General features: G+C 41.5%; 1 protein-coding gene across 1 annotated transcript in view; it reads left to right on the top strand.

Moving 5' to 3' along the window:
• Positions 1-11,981: 11,981 nt before the first annotated feature.
• LOC103779164 (chromosome unknown open reading frame, human C1orf21) overlaps positions 11,982-27,006 on the top strand; it is a 75,930-nt gene continuing 60,905 nt past the window's right edge. The window contains exons 1-2 of the mRNA XM_008946784.1: positions 11,982-11,987; positions 15,348-15,350. The gene's annotated coding sequence lies outside the window, so the exon portion shown is untranslated. The remainder of the gene's footprint in view (positions 11,988-15,347; positions 15,351-27,006) is intronic.

The following is a 27,006-nucleotide window of genomic DNA, read 5'->3' as shown; positions in this document are numbered from 1 at the left end:
GAAATCTTGATAATTAATGATGGTAGGTGGTGAACACGAGCTGCAAATGGTTTGAGGTTTTCTGATCCTTCTTATTTTTGGCTTCTAAAAATCTGTATGCCCCCAAAATGCTCAGGAAGACAAAAGGGATAATTATATTTGTGCAAAAGTGGTGGAGGAGGTGGAACAGATGCATTATTCTGCTGCCATTCGAAGCACTGCATTTCACAGCCTCAAACCCCTCTGCAGGCATCCAGCTGAATTCAGGACCAGCACCTCATTTCTGAGTGGTACCCAAAACTCATCACCATGGGCTTTGATACTTGTACAAGAGAGGTTTCCCCAAAGCTGGAGAACATCACTGTGTTGTGTATCTCATTTTTTTTCTCTTGGAAAATTAATGCTGCTTTTCTCTCACTCTATTTTGTGGTTGTTGTTTTCTTTTTTAAATCCTCTGCTAATTCTGGGTGGTGTTAGTTACCCCTGTCTCAGTGTCAACTGTCTCGCTGTACTATGTTTATGGTAGTCAAAAAAATGTGCCTGGAAATGCGTGGATTTATCTTGGAGGTCATTTTGGAGTAGCTTTTTCAGCCCACTTTGTTGCCACCAGGAGAAATTGTCTTCATAATCCAAGTACTGGTTGCGTAGTTTCTCAGGTACTGCTGTGATTGCTGTTCTTTAATGTAAAAAGGTAAAACTTTCAGTTCTGGTATTGCTGTTTGTTTCCTTGAATCACAGCATGACTTTGAACGTGACCGTGTTTTTAGTGAGGTGGGCGTGTGTTGCCGAGATGCTGCAGGAGGGATTTGACTGTGGATATTTTTTTCCTTCCCTCCTCCAGAGAGCTTTATCCTGCATTCATGTTCTGCATCTCTCTGCTCCTGATGGCTTCTCCAGCTCACTGGTCCTGGGTGATGGGACCATCACACTCTTGGGTACTAATCAGCAATTAAGTATTTTGCAATTTGTTTTGCTGCATGTTGACTGTGTGTAAGGCTTTACAAAAAAAAGTACTCTCCCAAAAACCAACCCACTGCTTTGTTTATTGCTAAGCAGCTGTTTCCTTTTTCTAAGTGGTCCCTGCTGAGAGACAGGAAAAGAGGAAAAATAGTTGACTAAGGTAAAGGTGTAGTTCATTCAAGAGGTACCTCTGCGAGCAGAGTTCAGTTGTTCTGTGACAGAGGTGCTGGGTCTGCAGCGTGCAGTGGTGTCCCCAGGGAAAACAGCCTGTTAGTGGTCCCACCTACACATCTCTGTCTTTTCTGGAGTTGTGTTGGGTCTCTCCTGCCTCTTTGCCCCATAGCTGGCCACATTCTTTTCAATGGGATAATATAATATTATATTTTCAGTCAGAAATCCAAGCTACTGTTTCCAGGCTCTGCTTACCTTAAGGCTCCTGTTTTTATCTAAGATTTGAAATGGTTGAAAAGCTTGATCATTTTTACCCCCTCATTTGTTTCAGTTGATATATTAAAAGCTATTGCCTTTAAGCAAATTTGCATCCTGTAAGATGCAAGAAAATTAGTGTTCTGCATTTAATTTCTAGTCAAGCTAGCAGGTCCATATCTCACTCTGCTATTTCTTCTCCATCTTCTGCACCACTGTGTGTCTTGACCCACCTTCTGAACAAGCACAGTGGGGCTGTTGCTTGAAATCCTTACAGATCCTTGTTACCCGTCCCAACAGGGAGACCAAGACCTGTTACCTTGACACAGGCTGTCATGATCTTTGGATACATGGGAAGATACAGTATAGATGTGATGCTGGGGGATATGATTTAGTGGTGCCCTGCCAGTTCTGTGTGAACAGTTGGACTTAATGATTTTAAAGGTCTCTTCCAATCAAAGCAGTTCTATGATTCTGTGATTTTAAGATGAATTGTCAGCTGCGACCCTCACTGAGCTGGGAAAACACAAGGATGACTAATACAACTTACATATAATGAGCATGTAGGTATTTATGATGGGTGGCAGTACAATTAGGATGCCCTGCTCTGGATGTTGACTGCTTGGATGTGTGCAGAGAGATCTTGAGAGCAATTTGGTTCTTAGCAGGACTATCGCTTTATCTATACATCTGACAAGCAGATGGATTGGAATGATTTGAAGTGTAGCCTTGGTGATGGCTTGAGGAGGCAGAAAGCTTCCCTAGCTTAGTACTGACTTTTGCGGCAAAACATGGGGTTTCTTTTTTTTTTTTTTTTTTTTAAAAAAAAAGGGTATGTAAGCATATGGGGTTAATACAATAGCTCCAGGGGGATCTGCTCGCTCCCACTAACAGCTTGAATGTCTGGTTTAAAATCCTGCGTTTCTGAGTGAGTAGCTGTGACTAAGGGAGGAGAAAGGAATGATTAGAAATTTATGTTCAAGTGTGTGTATAAAGGAGGATGGAAAAAAGCGTTTGAAGATGAAGAAAAAAAATATATGCTGAAATATATACTGAAGATAAAGAAAAGGAAATGCTCCTACAGGTGTGACTGGGAGGGCTGGCTGCGTAGAACAGGGACTGAGCACGTACCGTGGAATGCTTTGAGTGGAACGCCCTCCTTCTGTGGAGAAAAGCTCTTTCTGTGCAGAGCGAGATGGAAGGTGCAAGCTGATCTGCAAGCAGATGTGAGAGGTGGTTCTGCCTGCAGAGACCTTCCCTTTGCACGGTAAAAGCTGCCTGTCAGGGAACCTGCAGCTGCAGTAGCAGAAGCAGAATTGCTCTTGACCCAGCTGGCCACATCCTCGTTTCTGTGACTTTGGGCATGGGCAGGGAACTCCCTCTGAGAGCGGCTGCAGAGGCCCCATGACCATGTCCTGATGTGTGACAGTGCTGCCTTGGCAGGGGCAGGCATGCTGAGCACACAGGGAAATAAAACTCCAAAGATTTTAATTTTTTTTTTTGGGTGTTACACATTTCTAGTGGGATAGATACTGCTTATCCTAGGTAAGAGTGCTCATCTGCTGCTGGAGATAAAAATCTTGCTGTTAGTATGGAGTAAAATGAGCTACATCCTTTTGAAGTAAATACCTAAAAGTAATGCATTTAGAAATTTTATGTGTCATCTTCTGCTATAGCTAAACTAAACAACTTGGGAAAAAAGGGGTGGTTTGCATTTTCCTTTAGCTCTTCTCTTCCAAATGGTTTGGTTGGTGGAAAGGCAAACCAAGTCATTCACCCAGCTTTGAAATTGGTTTTGTTTGAGTGTGGCGCCGTTTAGTCATTAAACAGTTAATGTTTTAAATTTTTTTTTTCATAAGATATTGCAGCTATAAATTAGCTTTTTTCTTCCCTCTTTTGTTTTATGTGACATCTGGATTGTTCAGGGAGCGTTATTCCGTCTGAAGATGGGGATAGTTGCCTTTTTGAGCAGTGGAGGTTTAATGGATCTAGTAGAATAATGAATATAGAAAAAAGATAATACAGCTGGCTATCCTCTTTCACATCTATTAACAGAAGGTCTTTAATTGATTGGGGGGGGTTATTTTATCTGAAGGCTTGCAATTAGCAGCTTTTAATCACTAAAACACTTTGTAAGAAATCTGGATTGATAGGTAGATGGGCAAAAGGAACAGGAGGAGCAGACATTGCTAGTTTCTTATCTCCCTTCAAAAAACACATGTTCTGTGGGAATAGCTGGGTGGGTGGGAAACATCTGTGAGTGTATTGCTTTCTTCAAGCCACAGATTAAAGAATGAGGCTGGAAGAGACTTTAAGTTCAACTGCAGGATTGACTTACCTATATCATATTCTACCTATATCTCATCATTCTCTACCTATATCAGATATTTATTGAGTATGGTTTTAAATACCTAAGATGATGGAGACAGTCTGTGCTTTTGTACTCCACAAATCACATTATTTGTTTTCTTGAATGTCCACATGTAGAGGTTACATTTTGTCAATATATGTAGTGAAATTCTTTACTCTCTTTTGTCGTCTTTAGGTAGAACTGACTTGACAACCACGTGGGAAGGTGGATTATTTTTTTAAAAAATGAGCATGCGTCTCTAGACATGATTTGTGGTTCAGTCCAGCTGGAGCTGTCTGAATGAAGCTATGGGCTGTGCCTCTGCCAAGCATGTTTCTACTGTTCAAAACGAAGAGGAAACTCAGAAGGGGAAAAATTATCAGAACGGAGATGTGTTTGGTGGTAAGTGTCACAGGAAATTTAACCTTTCTCCCAATATCCTGAATGTTCTGGAAGGTATAAATAGGAGCCTTAACCTTTCATGAACTGTAAAGGAAAATGGATGTTAAAATAAATGACATAGTGCAGTTGGCTCCTCCAAGGGACAGTACCCTGACAGCTGAAACAGAGGTTAGGGTGACATCCTTACTGGAAAACTAACTCTTTAAGTGATGTACAGTACTGCACTGTCTCTAACGCTGCACATACTGGAATAATTTAAAGGCAATGAATTACAAAGCCCCCTCGTTTATATATGTTTGTTAGATGTCATGAACTACCAAAATAGTTGAGTCATTTCTTAAATGTAAAGTCCCTTCAGAAAGAAAAATAATTCCTCAGTACTGTTGTCTTGTAAAGCAGTAAAATGTTATTTCTGAAATCCTGTAGCAGACAGGGTTTGAAGGTACAATGAAATCAGAAATAAACCTCCTGTGAGGGATTCAGTGGTATTGGAAAGCTCTGAAAGGGAATGAAAATGATTCACTGTGTGGGAAGATTGGTCTGTGGTCCAGGTCTTGTCACAGCCACTAGTGCATCAGGAAAGGTAAAGTGATCTGAGATAAAATGCATAGTCCGCTTCATGATTTTTTTTTTTCCCCTCAGATATTGTTATTATGCACTAAGTGTGTTTTAGATAATGTTCTGAATGATAATTCAGTTTTTTAAATGTTAGGAATTATCTGGAAGACTGTTCAGGAATGAAATTTCTAGCTCTGCCCAGATATCTATCTGAAACTTGAGGCAGCCATGAATCAGCTAACTCAGTACTGTTATTCTTAAAATAGGTGCATTGCTACTGAGTACACCAAGCTTCTCTTCTCTGATGGTTTTTATAGCAATTGTTAGTGTAGCAGTGGCAATGACGCATCTAGCAGCAAAAAAACCTCTCCTTTTAATTTCAAAAGCAGTGATAGTTCACTTTTTCAACCTTTCTGGGGTCTAGCTTGCTCCCAACAGTGGATTCCAAATTAAGAATACTTAGACAAATAACCTGAAGAGAAAGTTGCTCAACAGACTTCAGGCTGAAATAATGGGCTATTTTTCTGTGTGCTCCTTTGCTAACCTGAGAGGTGCTGATTTTGGAATTGTGAGTTCAGTATGTTGCTTTTATTTAAAACAGGCTTCAAGTGCTGTCATGAAAAGAAAGCTCCCTTAGTTTCTCAAAGGAATTTGAGCTTGCATTTTAGCTGATACTTAGGGAGCAATTCTTGGCAATGTGTCACAGCTTTTGTTGTTTGTTTAATTGCATCCTATGGGCCCAAGATCGTAACTGTAATGTCAAGAAACTTAAGGTAACATCTGGAGACAGAGGATCAAGAAGACCAAAGGGATTTTAAAGGGCTCCCATCTTACTGAGCTGGACTGGTGTCAGCAGTGTTATTCAGCTATTCTGGGATCTGTTTGAGGGCTGTTAGTCATTCAGTGTTTTACAGAAGCCTATCAATACTGCCTGCTGTAACCATTTTCTGGCATGTATTTTAGTGTAGGTGTGCGCAGTTTCTAATTGCTAAGGATCCAGTTCAATGACTGGTCTTATTTTAGCGAAGAGTTGGAGTCTGTGATTTAAACAGTTTCTTGAATGGTAACCAAAATGAGCACAGGAATCATGTTTTTCCTTTTCTGACCTTTGCTGCTGTAGGACAGCCTCCAGGTCAAGAATTGGACATGTGAGAGAGGTGAGCTGGAGTGTTCCTGGCTCTATTGCTGCCTTTTTGGGACCTATAGGATGCTTAGATACCCATAAGCAGGAAGTTGAATGCTTCACATGCCCGGTGCCATGCATAGTTCCTGAACACAATTTTTCAATATAAAATAGAGAGGCAAGAAAAATACAACTTAACATCACATTTATTGTCCTACTTAGCAGCCTTCTGGACTTGTCAAATACCTAGAGCTCTTTGTAGGACCCTGAAAGACTCCTATGAAGGGGGACTACTGCCCCCTTCTTCCATACTGGAAATAGTAGTGGAAATTCCATTGGTTGTTAGGAGTTACATCCGAAAGATCAGAGTATTCTGTCCACTTAGTTTTCTATTATCAATTTTCGTGTTGTTGGTCCCAAATTAATTCCGTGTAACATTCTGCAGTTATTCCTTACGTTGTCGAGGAGGAAGCTGGTGCTGTATCAGAGGGCTGTCATCACCATCTGCCTGCAAGGAGAGTGTAGTTGTGCTAGATCTGAACAGAGGATCTCTGCTGGGATGACAGATCTTGGCAGAATAAGTTCTCAGATACAGGAGGATCCACAGAGTCAGCAAAGGTTAAGCACTGTCAGTACTTAGATCATGTAGATTGCCTGCTCAGTTCCAGGTGCCGAGAACTGTTGAATCATAGAATCACAGGACGGTTTGGGTTGGAAGGGACCTTCAAGATCATCTAGTTCCCACCTCCCTGCCATAAGCAGGCACACATCTCACTAGACCTGGTTGCTGAAAGCCCCTTCCAGCCTGACCTTGAACACTCCCAGTGATGGAACACCCACAACTTCCCTGGGTATTCTGTTCCAATGTTTCCTTCCTCCTTTCTGGAAAGGGACAGAAGTGTCTCATTCAGCCAGTGGCCAAGAGCAGAATGACTCTGTAGCCTGTAGAGATTGAAAATTATCTGCAGAATGACTACACAGAGTGGCAGGGAAATTGCATGGTACACGAGGAACAGGAAGGTAACAGAAAGGGAATTACAGACAGTTTGTAAGAGAAGTGGTTTTGGGGAAGGAGGCAGCAAAGTAAGAAACGGAGACCAGAAGTGGGGTTGGAAGGTCGCTGATGTAGCAATAGCATCAATAACATCATGAGAATATTAGCATGCATATATTGTGATGTTCATAGATGATGAAGACTTGTAATGTTTGCATCTGGGGACTAACCTGACACAAAGTGCTTGTACAGAAGTAGCAGGTATGAGCTTCATAGTTGTAGTAGTGCAGATTGCCTCAGATGTCTCACGAGTGGAGGAAACCCTGAAGGAATTGGAACAGCAATGACAGAATTAAAGGAAAATACCTCAGTGCTGGTGCTGCCTTCCCTGGGCAGTTGGCATGATCCAAAAGACGTGGCTTACAGTTCATTGCCCCTCACTGTTTGCTGAGCACCTGAGATGAACAAGATACTCTTCTTTCTTCCTTGAACATCGTCCCCAGACAAGTTGCAGGCAGAAAGAGTCAGTAGTAAGTATTGTACTTTCCATTTGCTTTGGCATTAAGTAGATCATTTTGAATGAGGAATGAAAATACTTTCATATGGTTCTAGCCAGTTTTGCTCTTACCTGTGCCTTAGGCTGCTGGTGATTTTTGCCACTTAGGGGTTTTTGTGATGTGTGGTTGTGACCGTCAGCCACGTAGCTGAAACCCTTCGCTTCCCCACATACCATTTGTTTCCAGGAATAAGTGCACTGGTAACAAGACAGTTCTTCACTCAGTTTTTGTGTGAGCTGTGTCTTTAGGAGCTTTCCCACTGCTATAATCGCAGCTCCACTAGTAGCAAGTGAAACTCCCGAGGTGTGAGCTAGATGGTGTTTGATACCATTGCACTTGTTTTCCAGCTAGGCAGTAAGAACTCTCTGTGGTGATACAGAATCATCGAATCATTTGGATTGGAAAAGACCTTTAAAATCATCAAGTCTAACCCAGCACTGGCAGGTCACCACTAAACCATGTCCCTCAGCACCACATCTTTTTAAATTCTTCCAGGGATGTGGACTCCCTGGGAAAAAAAATAGACCCTGTGGCTACTCAATACCATCTCTGCTGTCCAGGTTGAATAATGGTGGAAGTTTCAAAGGACAGATAAGAAGGGGGTTAGTCATAGCCTGGGGTTATAAGATTGCCTCTTGGAACTGATGGAAAAGACCTGTAACTATAATGATAGTGTTTGCTGGGAGGAGGAGAGCAGACCAGTATTATAGTTAAACATGGACTTTTGCTGTGAAAGGGGTCTGCTACACATGTAGTGGAGGCAGGGAAAGATCCTTAGTTGTCTGAACTCAGGAAAACACTGAGGTGGTCTCAGAGCTATGGAAATGGTGGTGTCTCCAAGCTTCTCATTTGGGGTAAGCTCATGATACAGGACTTCATGAGTAGAGGAAGGATGGAAAGGACAATAATTCCTGGACAGCTCTTTGCCCTTTGTGTCTTGGATAACAAATCTCTGTTCACATTACAGAAGTTGTCAGAACAGCATCATTATTGCATAGCTGTCCTTGGTTTCCTTTGCTAAGAAGCCATTCAGGAGTTAGGAGCATTGCTGTGGTGGCATCTTTGGCTTTTTGTTGTCACTCCACTTGCATGCCACAAGCCTTACACTTGTTTTGCAGCCTTCCCTCCAAGTCCTCAGAAGGTGGCCTGTCTAGAAGACCACTATTGTTTTCCAGAGCTTTCTTTTGGGGTTGTAATGTTTGTCTTGGGATTTCTTCATCCTTCTTTAGAAGAAAAGGATACAATTTCCAGGTATACAGTGTTTGGGTTGGTTTTGTTTTGGGTTTTTTTTTTTTTTTGGTTTTTTGTTTTTCTAATCAGTAGGTTTTGGTTGGCTGTAGATGTCACTTTGAACCCAGAGACTATTTTCTGAACTGCTCAGAGTGGTGCAGTTCTGCTTCTGCTCTTCCTCAGAGCCTCTAGATGCTTTTTTCCTTCTTGCCCTGGTGGGGTTGGTTGAAGTCAAGTCTATTGACTGTTGGAGAGATCATCACTTCTGTGAAGTTTTTGGTTTAGGTGGGTGTTTTTAATTTTTATACTTTTACAAGTCACTGCAGGTTAAGATTGTGGATTGTGCTCCAGCACCTTGTTTCCTCCCCAGATTTAAATTTTTTTTTTTTTTTTCCAATGGAGCAGACACATTGAGCCACGTGTTTACTGTAAATTTGAAATTCCAGTGTTTAAAACTGAGAAACCCACCAATGAAACCTATGAGTTCTATAAGAAAAAATTCCAATTAACTGAAAACAAAACATAAAGATTTCCATCTTATCCCAAACTGTAGCAGGCATACTGCATTTTGCTGTAATATATATTTAAAAAATTGAGTTAGCAGGCCTGTTAAAGGAGATGTTCTAGAGAAGATTGAATATAATATGATTATTATGTCTTGTTGGTCTCTAATAACTTTAGAATCCCTCTAATAAGGATAGGAATAATAAATCTTCATTTATTCATCATTCGTCTTCAAAGCTGATTTCCAGGGCAATACATAAGAACTATAATAATGTAAATACCAATGAAAAACAAGATGCTATGATAGAGCCATAAGCATTGTTGATTCCAGCATAAGTTTTAATAATGTAACATCTCTTGTAGATTCATTTTATTTGTGCCTTTTTAAAAAAATCTTGGGGTGTTCATCTGGGGAGGACATCATTGTCATAATTCCTTGTGTAAGAAAATAACTGGTAATTTCTTGTGGGGAAGAAAGGTTTTAAAATGTGTTTATTAATCTGAGAAGCTAATCCAGATCTTCATATAAAGCCCTGTGTGCTTTGCAAAAGTGAGAGTAAACATGGAAGGTGAGAATCTTCTGGCAAATTGAGAATATCTGTGCTGCAATTTCCAGGTAGGATTTCTGTTACAAGCAGCAGCTCCAATTGGTAAACCAATCTAAATAAAGCTGAACACAAAGCACAGTAGTTTATAAACAGACTTATCTGAGGACAGCTGGGAGAGTGCAAGAAAATGAAATCTTGAGCATTGAGGTATCGTAATGAGATTGAAAAAATGATGAATGCACATAGTATTTGACTACATTACAGCTTCTGAAGCATCTTTACAACTTTCCTGGTTTGCAGGAGAGACCCTTGTTTCAGAGAGGGACAGCATGGAGAAGAGGTGTGAGGGACCTAATGTCAGATCACTTGCAGCTGTTCACGCCCTTCTCTCTGCTCTGCTCTTCCTCTCTTGTGTTTCTCAACAGTTCTCTCCTGTGTTAATATTTCTTCCCAAATCTTTTGAAAATGCCGTGGTTCAAAAGCCAAGCAGGGAAGTTAGAGTCAAGTATTGACCCATCCTGTATGGTGGCAGTCAGTCTGCAGTGTCAGGAGAGCAACAGCCCATCTCACAGGGAGGACTCCCCCCTTCTGTCACCATCGAGGAGCTCAGCTTAGCCACCCGAAACCAGCACGCTGCTCTGCAGGGCCCGTAACTGATCTGGAAGGAGGTAGCTTGATCTGGCTTCTTGTTTCACCAATGCTACAATTCAAAACCCAAATCTTTATAATGAGTTTTCTCATGTTAGTTTTTTCTTCCTAGATGTTTTATGGGTTTGTCTCACTTCTGCTAACCCCTGCCTTGTGACGGTCAGCTATTTCCTTCCTCATCCCCGTGGGTATCTCAGTCCTCTGCCCAGGACAGCAGAGCTCTGACTTGTGTGCATTTGGATTAAGTGCCAAGAGATACTAAAGTAACTGAAACTTTAACAACATGCCAGCTGTATACAGGAAGAGAGTAGCAAAGGGGGTTGGGGACTTACCTTTCCTGAATATACATTATCTTCTCTAAAAATATTGCACCCAGACCTTTTTAGGGATTACTCAGTTTTGAAGGCTTTTTCCTTGGTTGGCAGGCCTAGAAGTATCATCTTAGTCAAAGCTTCAGGGTCAGATTGTTGCCTAGAACACTTTAAATGTCTCTGAGCCTGACAAACTGTTCATACATTCATAATTAATATCAGATCAACTTCCTAAAACTGCCTTGTTCTTGTGCACAAAATTCTGCAGATCTTCTAGCCTTCTGAAGATATGAAGTTGGGGAGTTTTTAGATAAATTATAAAGGGAGGATAATATATTAGAAGTGTTTTCAGTGCATAACTGTTACCTTGTGTTACCTCTACCTTTCTTCAACCATCATAAACAAATGCTGAAGCTGCGAATGAGTTGCTTTTTCTGGCCACACTATCTTTCAGCGTGGCCATCCTCACTGAACTGGAACTGTCTGGAAAGAGGAAAGAGCTTAAGGAATGTGATCTGTCAGGTTGGCATCAATAGATGCCATGGTCAGAAGGTCTTGCAGCACTAGGCTTCACACAAACTCACGGCTCACTCTGCCTGGCAGTGTTCATTTTATTGACCCTGTTGGTCAGCTGCTCAGATACTAATTGCTCCAGCTCACTTGGCTGCCCTGATATGCTTCTGCAATGTCAGACCTTGCTCGTTTTAAGGCCAATGGTGGTTATGCATAAGGGGGCCAGCACCATGCAGTGTCCTAATACCTTACTGGATATTTTGAGACAATAAGCTTTTTAAAAGACATTTTCAAACACAAACATCTCTGGTACGACCAAAGGCACTTGTTCCATGTGCTGCTTTATCTGAGCTCCATGGAAGTGAGTGACACGTGGGTACTGTGAAATCCTGTTCTCAGGCTGCAAAACTTTGAATATGGCAGTGAGTTTCAAAAGAGGGGTTTTTCATTGCTGAAATTCTAATTCTTCTGAAAGGGTAATTTTCACATTCATGATTTCAGCAGCTCATGTTATAAAGTAGATTTTGCTTCAGTACTTGAAAACTTAAACACAGAGGAGTGCATTCCAGCATAGGGTTGAAGTGTATGAGCATCTTTCAGAATTATACTGGACTCTCTTTTTCCTCACTTCTTTTATTCCGTTGTAATGATATTTCTTTATTTTAACATCATCTTTGTTTTGATCCGCTCTGTTCCAACCCAATTTGGTGATAGCCTGCTTCTTCTCTAAGTACATACAGGTCAGTCCTAGATACATGCTTCAGGAAGTGAGAGAGAAAAATAGAACCAGAAAACACTTTGGTTTTATTTTCATGTGGAAAATGTAATAAAATAGCATTTGCTATCTAGGTTAAAGAAGTATTTGCGTAACTCTGAGAACACCTGTGGAAAGTCAATAATTTACTATTCTATTCCTATAAGGAAGCAACAGGTTTTAACTAATAAAAAAAAAATCCAAACAAAACCAAACCCCACCCTCAGGTTTTGTCTAGTCATGTATTCATGATCAATGTGTGCAAAGAAGGTGTTTTCCACATGAATTAAAATTCTGTATTTTCACCTTTTGTGAATAAATGTATCTTCTCTTCGTAGCACTTTTGGAACAGTTGCTGCTTTTGCAGTACAAGGAAGAAGCTGTTCTGGGTAAAACAAGCTCTTCATCCTACTCCAGCAAGTAAAAATACAGGGAGATAAATAAAGAATATAAAAAGAGCCTTTTGTAGAAGCTGTAACAGGCCAGCATCTCTTCAAGAGCAGGAACAGGTTTGCCTCATGAGGGGAATGAGCTGGGAGCTGAGGGTGACCCCAACACCTGCAGTGCCCCCACTGTTGGGGTGCAGCCCCACGGGCCTGAACACGGGCCATGGGTGCGTGCTGGTGGCAGGGTCTGTCAGCAGTCCCAGGCATGGCAGTGAACCAGGGCCAGAGTCCATCCAGGGAGTGCAGTGAGGAGCAGCCGGAGGCCAGGCTGGAGACAGGGACGGGGTCAGGCTAAGGCTTGCCTGGCACCTTTGTTCTGGAGAGAAGATAGCTGCACCATGGGCTGAGGTCCCACCGGGAGAGTGGAGCAGAGGCAGGCTTAGAGACAGGCAGACCTGCTCTGCCAAGGACTGAAGGTTCAGGCCTCAGCTGAAACAGAGTTCCTGGACCCATGGGCAGAGGGTACAAGTAAGGGTTTTGTGAGGCTGGTCACGGCCTCTTAGGGCCCTCGGGGCTCTGACAGCATCTCTTTATTAATTGTGAGCTTTACGTAATGATTGTGATTGAACTAGCTCTCCCTTCTCCTACTTCTGTTTTAACTTGCAAGTGGAGAAATGCTGGTCTGGTGGTCTTTAGGGATTAGAACCGAGTCGGTGGAAAGGTTCCTGTAGGCTCCAGGAAGATAGCTTGACACTTCTAACAAAATTAATTTTCAGCATCTAGTTTCAGTGATCCAGCAGTGGAGAAAACTAGTTCAAAAATCATGGTAGAGTAGCTTCTTAAATACCTGGTTGTTGGAAAATTGCCTAGTTGTGAATGATTTCAGGTCAGTAGAGCAACAGTGGCTGAAGATGTTCCTCGGTAAGGCACAGTGATCCCTGTGGAACCCATCACTAGTAATAGTGGTGGGGTTCTCATTCAGGGAGAGTTAAAGAGCTTGTCCCCACCCTGCAATGCTATATCTTTCATGATGAATAAATTCTATTTTGATAGCACTCCAGAGTCTATTTGGACTGGGCCAGTGATTGCCTGAGTGTTGGTAAAGACATATCATACTTCCCCCTCACTTTCTCCATATCTCATGCGGCAGTTGCAGCCTCTTTCATGCCATTGACCTCATGGCTGAAGAAGCTTTTTGCTCATTTTAAGTCAAAATACAAAGAAAGGAGAAGAAAATACTGGTCTCAGAAGCTGATCACATCCACCACTGGTGAGCAAGCCTCTGCAAGGGAGCAGATTCACCGAGCAGAAGCACAGAAACAAACAGCTTCTCTTTACATGCTGGAGGAGTGTTCTCACCCAGGTTTTGCATTGCTACGCCCTCAGCTCCATCACAGTCCAATCTAGTGGCTGACTTGCCAGATCAAGCCTTCCTGTGCTTAGTCATGACCACTCCTGGCAGGAAGCAAAAAACAAGCAATAAGGAAAAACGGTGTGTATTTGGAGTTCAGTCTTCTGTTATTTCAGCTCTTTCCTTTGAAAACAATCAGACTCTGAATGAGATTACTTGCCCAAATGGATAGCACATCTTTGGCATATAAATGTTGCTGAGGTTTTCCTACCTGTAAGCAGGGAAAAAGTGACTAAATTTAACAAAATAATTTTTTTTCCTGCTTTTTGAGATTGTGTCAGATAACTGAGCTGATGTAGCAGAGTGTGGCTCTTAGCTTAAAAAATAATCCTTGTAACTTCAACTGTGCTTGATATCTAGCCAGAAGATGCAAAGTGCCCTTCTTCTTTGCAGCCCTTTTAATGTATAGTTTGACGTCAAACATTCAACTTCAGCATTTAACTTGTTGGTTGAAAAGCTGCATGTGAGCCAGCAGCATGCACTTGCAGCCCAGAAGCCAGTGGCAACTTGGGCTGTATCCAAAGCAGTGTGACCAGCAAGCCAAGGAAGTGAGTCTGCCCCTCTGCTCTGGTGGGACTCCGGAGCAGCTGCAGGTCTGGCTCCAGCTCTGGAGTCCTCAGCACAGGAGAGCCAGGGACCTGTTGGAGCAGGGCCAGAGGAAGCCACAAAAATTATCTGGGGGCTGGAACCCATCTGGTGTGAGGCCAGGCTGAGAGAGTTGGGGTTGTTCAGCCTGGAGAAGAGAAGGCTCCAGGGAGACCTTATTGTGACCTTTCAGTACTTAAACAGGCCTATAAGAAAGATGGGAACAGTCTTTTTAAACAAAGGGTGATGATTTTCAACTAAAAGAGGGGAGACTCAGACTAGATAGAAGGAAGAAATGTTTTACACTGAGACCCTGGCCCAGGTTGCCAAGAGAGGTAGTAGATGCCCCATCCCTGGAAACATTCCAGGTTTGGACAATTGCAGAGGTTGGACGGGGCTCTGAGCAACCTGCTCTAGTTGCAGATGTTCCTGCTCACTTTGGGGGGGGGGGTCAGTGTTGGACTGGATGAGCTTTAAAGTCCCTTCTATCCCAAATCATTCTATGCGTCTATGAACTTGGCTTTGCAATAGTTGAAAATGTGTGTGGATAATTTTGCATTGGAAAACTGAAGAAAGAGGAAATGGCTCTTTATTTTTTGTGAAACCATAATTTTGTAAATTTTTTCTCTTGTGTAGGAATGAATTTGAAATTGCTTGACACCTGAAAGAGTATTGGACTTAAAGAAGAACAGATGTCCATAAATTAACTAGATAGATTTCAGAATCTAAAGTTGTCTTCTGGTGGTTAATGTCATGCAATGTTTACAGTCCTTTGTCATGATATTAGATGAGGGAATTATTCTACAAAGTCTGTCTACTTAGTGTATTTATACAGCACTTCTCTGGTGCAGCTGTTTATCTGCTTTACGGCGGTGCCTGGGTTTCCAGCCTGGAGTCTGCTGGCTTTGGCATGATCCACACGCAGTCAGGCTCAGCACCTTGAGAGAGGATTTATGCTATAGGGAGAGAAGGTGAACCAACTATCTCTCTGTGGGGAAACTGTGGAGAAACAGCTATCCCCATTTTAGGGGAAAAAATTAATCACAGGCAGGTCATAACTTCCCTGCTTCTAAGTTTAATGGAATATTTCACCTTTTACAGTCTGCAGTTGGTATCACAGCACTGAAAGGAGATGGATCAGGGGATGGGGGGACTCCGAGGGCACCCCTGGATTTGTGCACGCAGTTGATATGTGGAAAGAGTTAACATAGTTTTATTTTGGGGAATGACTCTCCCCACAAGCTGCTTAGCTCCATGAGGAGTGTAGTCCGAGTTGAACCAAACGAGGCGCATGGGGCGTGCGTTGGGGTGCTATAAATAGGGCTGTGCATCCGCCCTTGGTATTGGCTAGAAAGAAGCCAGGATGTATTTTCTGGCAGCCTTGATGCTGGAGGAAATCCGTTTATTTTATGGTACAAACAAACTTTTGGTTTTTTAACTTGGTCTTTTAAAGACACAATCCTGTGCGTTCATTGCCTACCTGTAGGTGCAGTGTGACTTTTGTTGTTTTCCAAGTGTATTATTTGGCCACAAAACAAAAAAAACCCAAACAAACAAAATGATAAGCAAAACTTCCAAAGACTGAGGAAATCCTCAGTCTGAGGGGTAATTCTGCAGTTCCCCAGGTTAACCCTGTGAAGTTGCGTGCATGCTTATTCATTTCAGCGACATAAGGCTGTAATGTTATAGTGGGCATACATACTGGTAACATACATATTAAATATAAAGAAAAGACACCTGGCCAGTAAGTATTTGTGCACCCTTGTGTACGCAGCCAAAGATTGCTTTCCAGGTTAGCTGCTTTGCAACTTTGGTTTCTAAAAAGCTGCCAAAATGCTTTGCTGTCCTGTGCTTGGACTACACTGAAACATCTGTTTGCTAATGTTGAAGTTGTTTTACTGTTAGGTACTTCATCAAAACACTGAGACATTGTGGGTGTTTTAAATAAATCCTATAACTCAGTGGTCACATGTCATCCTCAGCCAAGGACAAGACTGGCAATGCTCTGTTTGAGCTTGCATAACAAAAAACATAGGGAGAAACCTGGAAATCATAAAGTTGCTGCCTCATGGGCTTATAAAAAACAAAGCCTGTCTTCTGCTGATTGGGAGTAATCATGCCCTGCTACATGCCTTTTCTTCTTATCTGTATGGGGAGGGCTCTGGCAAAAAGGATCAGGCTTAGGGTGCTATTAAATGATGTGTTTCCTTTCTGCTCTTGTAATGGGGGTGCTGCAAGGGGCTGCTCAGGCGACGGGCGTGGAACACTTCGTGTTTCCCCTTGCTGGGAAATAGCATGAAGTCGCCTTTGTTTCAGGGTTTATGGTTTGGGGAATGATCTTGGTCTATTCAAAGGGAAAAAAGGGCATGTAGGTTGGTGGTTTTTTTTTTCATGGAAGTCTCCTAAATTGTGTTAATGATTTGCATTTATTAAAATTGCATACATTTTATCCCCTGTATTTTGTCATCAAGTATATATCAAATTTCGAAATGTAGGAACTTGTGTGCATCTTGAGATATTTTAGGCTGAAATTCCTTGTCTAATATAAGTGCTCTAAGCACACATTTCTTAGTATGAACTTTTTTTTTTCTCTATTGTGTGAAGCGTTCTTTTCTCACACATTGATATTTTGCTTCCTTTTAAAAAATACTGCCCAGAGAGAAGAGGAGGAGGCATGGAAAATCACTGTTTTTTTAAAAAAATTATATTCCTTTTCTAGGCAGTAATCTTTGCACTTCCAGCATATCCTAAATGTGCATGTTCATGTATTATTTGCACGGATTGCTTTGATGTGGCTGCAAGACAGCAGGCAATGAACATGGACAAGTACTTCTAGTCTCATAAACAGGTTATGTTCCTCATGGCAGCAGGGACAAGGGAGGAGATCATTAGTGGTAAAGACAGCGTGGAAAAGCACCAGCCACGTGTTGCAGAGAGCGAGGAGTTAATTTGCAGCTTGCATGTATGGAGAGGTGGAGATGTTAAACCAGACATCTCCTGTGACTGAATGGGGCTTTGAACCAGGCAGCTGGTCGCTGCCCAGTGTCACTCTGATCCTGGGAGTTTCTTAGGGTGTTCCCATCCTTACTGTTGATTGCTGGAATGATACAAGTCTCCCTTGGCACCCTGTGGGTGGTAGGTATTTGCTTTCAGGGATTTAGATAAAGTTTTTGCAACATAGATGCTGCTGGGGGAAGTAGGCATCTTTCAGAGATAACAAATTAACTCTTAACGTTGTAACCAGAGTAAAAAATTAATCTTTCCAATAGGTTAATTTTGTAGCTCCTCGGGTGGGCTGTAAGTAAAGTAATGTAATTAACTTTTGTATCTTTTGCATCTGGAAATGTGTGCTGTGTTTTATAAATCAAGTTTTCATTAGTTCCACACCCTCCTCTCCTGGTTCACAGAAAGAGTAGCAATGAGGAGACATTTGTGCTCATCATGAATCTCCAGTGCATTATTAGTCCTGGATAATTCTCCTGTCCCTTTCATAGTGCAATTAATAGAAATGAAATAGCTGTGGATTTACAAATGTTCTTTGAGGTACGTGAGCAGTGAAAATTTGATAGAAAATATAGAGGAAATATACTGTGCTAGAAAGGCTGTGAAAATCCATTTCAAGCCATGTGTTGCGGGGCAACAATCTCATTTAATAGTTGACTGATTGAGACTAGCATTACTTGTTAAGTAAAGAGGAATCAGCTTTTTTATTGACAAGGAAACTGAAGAGTTGCTGTAATAGGAAATGTGTAATTGTGGGGATGTGGAGCAGTAATGACTCTTATTTTCCAGGGAACTCTTGGGTGGCTCATTTCAGGAGAGGGTTTTGGGGTCTGAAGCAATTGATCAATATGTTAGCATGGCTGGAAGGAGCAGGATCTCTGTTGCTGTACAAGGGATGCTTGTTGTAATGGTCGAGCATTTTTTCTGGAATCTGGGTAGTCTCTGACAGATGCTATGCTAAAATGATGAACTTTTTGTGTTGGAGTACATAGAGGGCTCCTGGCTGGGGAGAAGTCAGGAGAGACTGAGAGTTTCATTAACAGTATTGAAAACTGAAAAGAATTAAACATTTAGTGGCTGGTGGGTTGGGTTTTTTTTTTCACTTTCTAAGGGAGAATTTCAAAAAGGAGCAATAGAGTTGAATTAGCTTTCCTGACCTGGCTGCACTGTGGTGTCTAGGGTGGCTGAGGTGACAACTTTTGGGTTGGCATAAAGATAAGTTTCCAGTATGTGGCATGGAGAGGCAAGGGGAAAGCACCCACCTCTCCTCTGCAGCCAAGAAGGTCTTGCCATCCCTGCCTACAAGCTGGCGAGGTTTTCAACACCTAGTTGGATCACAGAAGTTTTAGCCTCTCCTGTGTTGCTATTTGTTACATTTTCAAGTTTGCTCCCCAGCCTTTTCTCTCATTTCTTCCTTCCACAACAAAGAGATTTATGGCCATGAAGCCAATTCTTCAAGCTTTGGTTTTGCAGTTTCTGAGTATCAAAAAGTGTCTTCTTCAGGGCAGTGTCACACAATTTTGTTTCAGAATAAGTTTGTGGTGTTTAAATATAGCAAGTGATTGGAAATGTTGAACTTGCTTCTCCTTGCAGGGCTGGCCCTGTGTTGATCCCCTGTTGTGGTGTGAGGCTGTGGGGCAGAACACTGCAACCTCGATCCAAAAGCCTACCTGGTGGCTTCAGGCAAACAACAATATTTTCAAGGTTTTCCTCCTGTCTCTTCCTTTAATTGATCTCTCTGCTGCTTGTTTCCTCTTCTGCTTTCATTTCTCAATTTGATCTTTTTAGTGGGCTGGATAATTGCATTTACTGAGTATCCTTCCTGCCAAGCACCATGGCTGTAATCTCCCCCACCTGAGAAATGGTTTCCTTTGAACAACCTGGCATCTGGCTCAAAGTTATGTGTTAATTAAATTAAAAAAAAAATTAAAAAACAAAGGGTGTCTGTGTATATATATATATGTTACAGAGTTTCAGCAAGCAAAAATCTGCATAGCTGAAAGATAGTTATGAGAACACAGCACCAGCACTGATTTTTGGCTTAATTACAGGCAAGTGCACAAAAATCCTTAATTATACTATGACATGGCTATTTTTTCAATACCATCTTATGCATTGAGTTTCCTCAGATCTTAAATATGTATGCATGTCTGGAAGATATGGAGGTTGTATCCTTTAGAGCCTAAAGCACAAGTCTTGTGAGGAGCAGCTGAGGGAGCTGCAGTTGTTTAGCCTGCAGAAAAAGAGGCTCAGGGTAGACCTTCTCACCCTGTACAACTGCCTGAAAGGAGGTTGGAGTGAGGTTAAGGTCTGTCTCTTCTCCCAGATAACAAGTGATAGGACAAGAGGAAACAGCTTCAAGTTACACCAGGGGAGGTTTAGGTTGGACCTTAGGAAAAAATGTCTTCCCCAAAGGGTTGTCAAGACCTGGACCAGCCTGCCCAGGGCAGTGGTGGAGTCCCCATCCCTGGGGGGGATCGAAAAGCCATGTAGATGTGGTGCTGAGGGACATGGTTTAGTGGTGCCCTGGCAGTGCTGGGTTAATGGTTGGATTGATGATCTTAAAGGTCTCTTCCAGCCAAAACAATTCTATGATTAAGAGACTACAAGCAAGGCAGAGATTGTTTGTTCAGTGGTAACTGTATTTTAGGCTGTTGATGTTGTATTTTTAAGTCTTTTTCTGAGGTAATGAAATGGCTTCTGAGTTTTTGGTACGTTTTCCCATGTTTGAGCCAGCTGCTGGCAATGTGTACCTGGCTGGAGGGATTCATTGGTGGAGGTGGCCAGAGGGTCCCTGACCTTCTTGTCAGAAAACTGTGATGGAGCAGAGCAGCAGCAGAGTGTTGCCTTCCTTCGTGGAATCCAGGGAGGGTTTGACATTTCTGATTTTCCCCCTACCACATGTAGGCAAATCTGTGAGCCCCCTTGTGTTCCAAAGAAGTGTTTTTCAAGTGATTTTGTGTGCTGGATGTTTTCCACTTGTTCATGCATCTTCTCATACTTCTCTTCACATAGAGAGATTTAACCCTAAGGAGAATGGAGGAAGTCTGAGCAGGACTGTCCAAATGTAGAGCAGCCTTGGGAACTTTCTGGCCACGAAGGAAACCAAGTAGTAAAAGGAACAAAATAGTGACCTTTTTGATTCAGCTGCACATCTCCTGCATACAGCAGTGTGTCTTTGCAAGTCAGGTATTTAATTTTCATGTTTGAAAATTAAACTTATAGAAACAAGGGAGCTAAATTATGGCTTTGTAATCATCTGCCACTTTATTAGATCAAGGGGAAAAGAAATGAGAAAACCCAAGGTACCTAAAGTGAGGCACTCGATGAGCAGCACCTTCTCCCCCAGGCAGAAGTCAGGCTGGGCCTTCGTGGCAGAGACGCCCAAAGGATCGAGAGCTGCAAGCGGTTTGCAGCACTCCGAACTTCTGACAGCATTCATGAAGGATGAGTTAATATGGCAATATGAGTTTTTCTGCTTCCACAGGAGCACAGATCAAGATGATGTCCATTAAAGTTAATGGAGCTGCACTCCTGTCAAACCTGTCGGCCTGAGGGGGAGGCTGTTGAAAGCCGTCATGATTTGGGCCTGGGAGGGAGTGGTCTGATAAAATAGAAGGGAATTTGCTAAAATTCTTCAAGGAGGCATAACCCTGGAGGGAGTTAATGTTTCATAAAACGCTACATGTGACATGGGACTGCAGTAGGAACTGTTTATAGCTTAGAAAAGAGCTACCTCTATCTTGCCTAGCTTTAGGGCAAGTGTCCCTCCAGTACTGCAGAAGTCCTGCACACAGGGTCTGCATTTTATTGTAGTGAATGTCTCGGTCTCCTTTTTTCCTCAAAAAACCCAACCCTAGCAGTCCCATCTACCTTGTGCAGAAGCAGTAGTTAGCATTCCATGGGCACATGTTAGGATTGAATAGGAAGAAATAAAAATACTTGAGGGTGGTCTTTCTGGATGTGCTATGATCTGTGTAATATATTCAGATTTTTAAATGGCTTTCCTGCCAAATTATTTATTTGGCAGAATTGATGTGTGCTTTGTGCACCTGTTCTCTGTTTAATATCTGGTGGTGTCCACTGCCTCAGCTTCCAGCACTGGCTGTGGTTTGGATTGGATCAAGGTAAGGTGACTTCATTTGGGAAATCTGAGTGAGCATTTTCAGACAGTCCTTTGAGAAGAATGGGTTGGCTTATTTCCTAAGCTGGGTTGTTTGTTTTTTTTTTTTTTTCCTATTTAGTTTATATGAGGAAAAACCAACATGATCACTAGGATCTAGAACTGCCCATGAGCTGACAGTGTTGAGGGTTGAGGTTGATGACAGAGGAAACCAATGGGCTGCTCACCCAGTGCTGGTTGATCTCTGATGACATTTCTCCCACATCCCAGTGGATTGGGAACCCATCCCCACAGCTGCAAATCTCAGCAATTAAGTCAGAATTAAAACAACCATGTAGAATCAAAAGAACCATGTAGATTCTGCTTTCCATCAGTACTTGAGGCTGGAGCTAAGAATATAACTGAGATATATCCTCCATTACCTAGTATTTACTCAAGAAATATTAGTTTACAGAATTTTTGCAACTTTTTTCTCTGTTGACTTTTTCTTTTTGATCTTTGACATACCTTCTGCTCGTGTCCAGGCAGCTGATACCCACATACTGTAACAGAGCTGGAGTAATCTGAGTAGCCCATCTTATCCCACTTGTGCTCCAAACCAGGATGGACTTTAACCTCTGGTACACAAGCCTGATGACTCTTTAAAGACCTGTTATGATGGAGACTGCAGCCACCCAGTCTTATTCTACTCCTTGGCTGTCCTTGCAGTTAATGATTTTTCCTGATGTCTAGCCTGGCTCTTTCTAAAGCTAAGCCCAGATCTGGTTGTGTCCTACCAGTGTAGCTGTGGACCTCAGAGTATTCCTCCTTTGCCATGGCACTGTAGATGATGTTTTGCGTGTTTTGTGTTTTGCATCTGAGTGGCTTACCTGCTGTTATGTTTCAGCTAAATTGCATCAAAATATCTTATGACTTTTAACAAGTATTTTTAGAAAGAGCAGTTCAGTCTTTTATCTAAATATAGTGTTTAGCTTTCAAGACTTGGAGACAGGAGAGCACGTGAATCTTTGATCCATGGCGTTCCTCGTGATTACAGCAGTAGAAGTATTTTCTGCACCTTGTAGAAATAAGTTTGGTACAGAAAAATTTGTTAGGGAAAAAGTTCATATTTTAGAGAACAGATGTGTTTTATTATGGGTAAAGGATAAATCTTGATGTGTCCTTTGGTAGAAAGGGAAGAGATAGTAAAGAAAAATAGGAAGCACAGGAAAATGAAGGTGTGGTTAGAAGCTTTCTTCTTGGTGGTGTGACTGAAGTTCCACTTATCTTCTGTCTGATACTTGATATGTCACTAAAAATAGGGAAGAGAGGCTCACCCATCATCCCTGTTGATGACAGCAAAGCCAAATCTGTTTGTCCTTAGATGGCTGAAATGGGAAAGCAACGTAAATCAGCATTTTATATTTTTATTAAAATTTTTTTTTAAGACTTGAGATTTAACAGGAGACTTCTCCAAAAGACACAGTGAGTGCAGATATATTTGATGGAGTTACACTATTTTTATGGTTTGGTTTTTTTTTTTTTTTTTTCCTCAACTGAGCCAGAAATAGTGTCATTACCTATATAGCTGCAGTAACGGCACTTACAGTGATGTCTGGAAGTGCTGCAAAAGTTTTTCTCATAGGAACAACCACAATTCCCTCTCCCAGTAATTGTTTCAATATTATAACTTGATATGCTCATTTATCACTGAAATCATTATTAATGAGTGCTGACTTTCTTTGTCACATTGCCATGGTAACTGGGTGACATGTTTCAGTAGAATTATCTGTTTCCAGATGGAGATCTTCATTCATAAGATTTGCCTACTGAGAATTTTCTGCAGCATATTCAACTTTAAAATTCTTCCTCCCTTTCCCTTCCAAAGAGTTCCATGCTAAAGGCGTTACTGCTTTCTGGTTTATATCCTGTGATGGATTTTGTGGTGGGTGTTACGCTCAACAGTATTTCTGTCTTTTATTTGTGGTTCATCTGTGTTGTTTTTATTTCAATTCAGTGAGGCTGCTTTTCTTCAACTTGGTATTTGCTATGGCAGTCCTGTAAACCCATTCCTCCCTCATTTGAGTTGTTGGAAATCTTCTTTTTATATACTACACCCACAATGGAAATTGGTACTTGATTTTTAATTGTGAAAGGAGCATAAAGGTGTATTTCTCTTTATATATGATATACCACACTCTGAGTGGTTGTATCCTAAAATTTTTATCGTATTCACTACTCAAATTTTAGTTTTGTACAGGAAAAAAGCATAAAGATATTTCACTTTTGGTTTGATGTAAAAATGTTTAGGAAAAAGGGTATTGCTCTTTAGCAAAAGTAAATATGTATAGAAGATTGTGTAATTTCTTTTATCCTGAACTTCTTATAGGTTTAAAGGTCTTTTTAACTCTCAGACTTAATTAGGTCCTTCTTGATCTCAATCAACATTTCAGGATTTCTCTCTGGGTTTGTTTCTGATCACTCAGACCAAAATATCTCAAAATGCTGTGTTTAATTTATTAGAAATCAGAAGGTAAAAATCAAAAGGTGAATTTAGCATTATTTGCTTCTTAATTCCAGATGCATGCTTACCTTGTCAAGCAAAACCTGGTTAACAGTTTTTTTTGCAAATATCTAAAAGGTGTGACCTTTAGGGAAGACCTCAAAGGCCCATTCCTTCAACCTGACCTTAATCCAGTTTTCATATTCACTTAAAGCCATTCATGACCATAGATCTATTCATGAGACTATTCCTGTTCAAAAGCTAAAGTCAGGATGAAGGTGCTGGAAAAGCAAAAGAATGAATGTTAATCAACAGACAGACCTTGAAGTATGTCATGGGGTCTGAGTTTGTGGTTTCTGAACACCTTATCTTACATATATAAATCTGTTGTATCTCTAGAAGATAAATATTATCTTCACTCGTAAAAAAAGCCTATATGTAGTTGTGTGCTCCCAATAATTACATAAAATAGTGCAAGACCTGTTTTCTGCAAATAATTATTTCATTGCTATATTTAGTACATTGAGATAATGAATGTTGTCTTATCTGTGAAGAGTGTGGTGTTACACATCAGAGTTGTTTCTTCTGCAGTACCAACTGCTCCAATACCAACTAGCAGTGTACTCCCTAGCTAAGCTGCTCACTACCACTTTATCCTCCTTTGCACCCTTTGGTTGCCCGTTTAGGTGACTGCTCATTACGTCAATGGGCTTGGTTGCCAAGTGCTAAATATTGACCAGTCCTCAGGAATTGTCCTGCATTTCTCATGTCAGGTCTCTGCTTGAACAGACTTGTGATGGGCCCATAATAATGAGATTTTACAGCTTAGCTACATCCAGGGAAGAAAAATGGGAGTTCAACATGAATGTGAAGGGTAAGATTTGTGTCATTGAGTACTATAAATTAAGGAATCATAGAATGATTTGGGTTGGAAGGAACCTTAAAGATCATCTAGTCCAACCCTCTGCTCTGGGCAGAGACAGCTTCAACTAGACCAAGTTTCTCAGAGACCCATCCAACCTGGCCTTGAACACTTTCAGGGGTGGGACATCCACAGCCCCTCTAGGTGACCTGTTCCAACATCTTATCACCCTCACACTGAAGACTTTCTTTTGAGTTCTTCCCTGTGAATTTTTCTTTCTGTTTGAAATTATCTCTTGTCCTATCACTACATTCCCTGACCAAGAGTCCCTCCTCATCTTTCTTATAGGCCCCCTTTAAGTACTGGAAGGCAGCTCTAAGGTCCCTCAATACTAGAGGGAGACCTGTGAACAAAATTTAATGTTACTCCTCAGATAGCAGGAAGGTTGCAGGTATAAACATCAACATTTTAGCTGTGATTCAGGTATTGTATTTAAACAAAGTAGCTCAATGGCTATTGAAATTAGTTAGAGGTAGAGTTTTTCTTCAATGTGTTGGCTAGTTCAGAAAGTGAATGTTTCCAGGTATGCCTCAGAAGCTACAGGGCTTGTAGGCAGCTGGATGCTCCTTTTTCTTTCTGTGGCAGCATAATTACTCAGGGTTTTTTTTTTCCCCCCCTTTGAAAGTGAAATCATATCTATTTATAGCTACCTCCAGCAAGTGACTTATCAATATGAGCTGATGTTGCCAATATATTGTATTTGTGGTCCCTATTTTAAGGAAAATACTTTGCCTTTGATAGGAATTTATGAGAGCTTGTGAGTAATAGTATTGCTTTGAACTTACCATCTCTGAGCATTTCTAATAAGATCCACATCCTCTCTGTGTGGATCTTATTAGAAACAGTTGTTCATGGCTCAGTCCTCTCTTCTGCTCCCATTAACTGAAGTGGGGTTGATTGCTCACTTTCCACAGGCCAGCGCTGTCTTCGCCTGTTTGTCTGACATCAGTAAATGTGCTGCTTGCTCAAAACACCGTGGGTTTGATGGAATCACTAGCTGCCTGGCACTCCTGCCTGCTAATCATTTATTTAGGCACTGAAGCCTGACTGTTGGCCACACTGCTTCTCCCTTAATGTTCTTCATCCCCAAGAGTCTCTTGGCCTTTAAGGCAGGTTGTTTGCTTTAGGTTGTGTCAAATTTACTTTGTTTTTTTGAGATACAAGTTGAGTTTTCCCATGCTCAAACACATACCATCTAAGAGAGCCTTGATATTAATATTGATATTAATTTTGTAAGACACTTTCTATTAAAAGAGTAATTCTGTTAACATCTATGGACCAGGTGTCTTCTACTTTGACCTCATGAATTTCTTTTATCTATAATCTCCTAAGCAGAAGGTGGATTTCTCTGAATTAAGACTTAGTAGTTGGCATGGTATATTCAGCCTGTGCTGAAAATGCAATGAAGAATGACTGGTTTATTTTTGGAAACTTTCTTGCTGCTGCAGGTCTCGGACATAAATTGTCCAGGTGTTTGGACCTCTCCTGCAGTCGGTAGAGGGAAGAGTAATGGCAACTGTGCTATACTGTATAGATAATGGAATAGTTGTTGTATTTGTAAGTAAAGTATTGGGGGGAAACACATCTACTAATAATGCTGTAAGTATCTGTGGAAATCACACAAGAAATCTGTGCAGAGTTCTTTGCCACCCTTTCAGGCCTCCTTGATGCATCTGGCAATCAGTGCAGCATTTGAGGGATCTGTGCCCATGTACGAAGTGAATTTAAAATTGTTTTTGAGAACTTTTGTTGATGATGATCTCTAAAAAGACTCATGTGGAGCTGAACCTGGAAAGGAAGCATAGCTTAGAAATACATAAAACCACAAAAAGTTGGAACATGCTGCTTGGGCAGCTCAAGTATTCCTTAAATGTCCCATGTCCACATTGCTGTCCTTACCCTCGCTGGATGGCTTGACTTTGTCTACAGGTTCTCTGATTTCTGTTAGCTTTATAAATCCTACACAGTTCAGGGAGATCTCGGCAGAAGTGAGTAGCGAGAGATCTAAAGAAAACATTGGACCAGTACTGGGTCACCTGACTAACAGGGATGAAAAAAAGCAGAGGCATTCAATGCATTTTTTGCTTCAGTCGTTAATACTGAGTCAGAGAACCATGACTGCAGGAACAATGACTTTCCATTTGTGGATACTAAAGTTGTAAGGAACCATCTGTGTAAGCCAAATGTTCACAAGTCCGTAGGGCCTGATGGGAGTCACTCCAGAGTCCCAAAAGAGC

The sequence above is a fragment of the Merops nubicus genome, unplaced genomic scaffold, assembly GCF_000691845.1.
Source record: "Merops nubicus isolate BGI_N331 unplaced genomic scaffold, ASM69184v1 scaffold3789, whole genome shotgun sequence".
Classification (NCBI taxonomy): Eukaryota; Metazoa; Chordata; class Aves; order Coraciiformes; family Meropidae; genus Merops; species Merops nubicus.
This window is presented reverse-complemented; position numbering and strand designations above follow the sequence as displayed.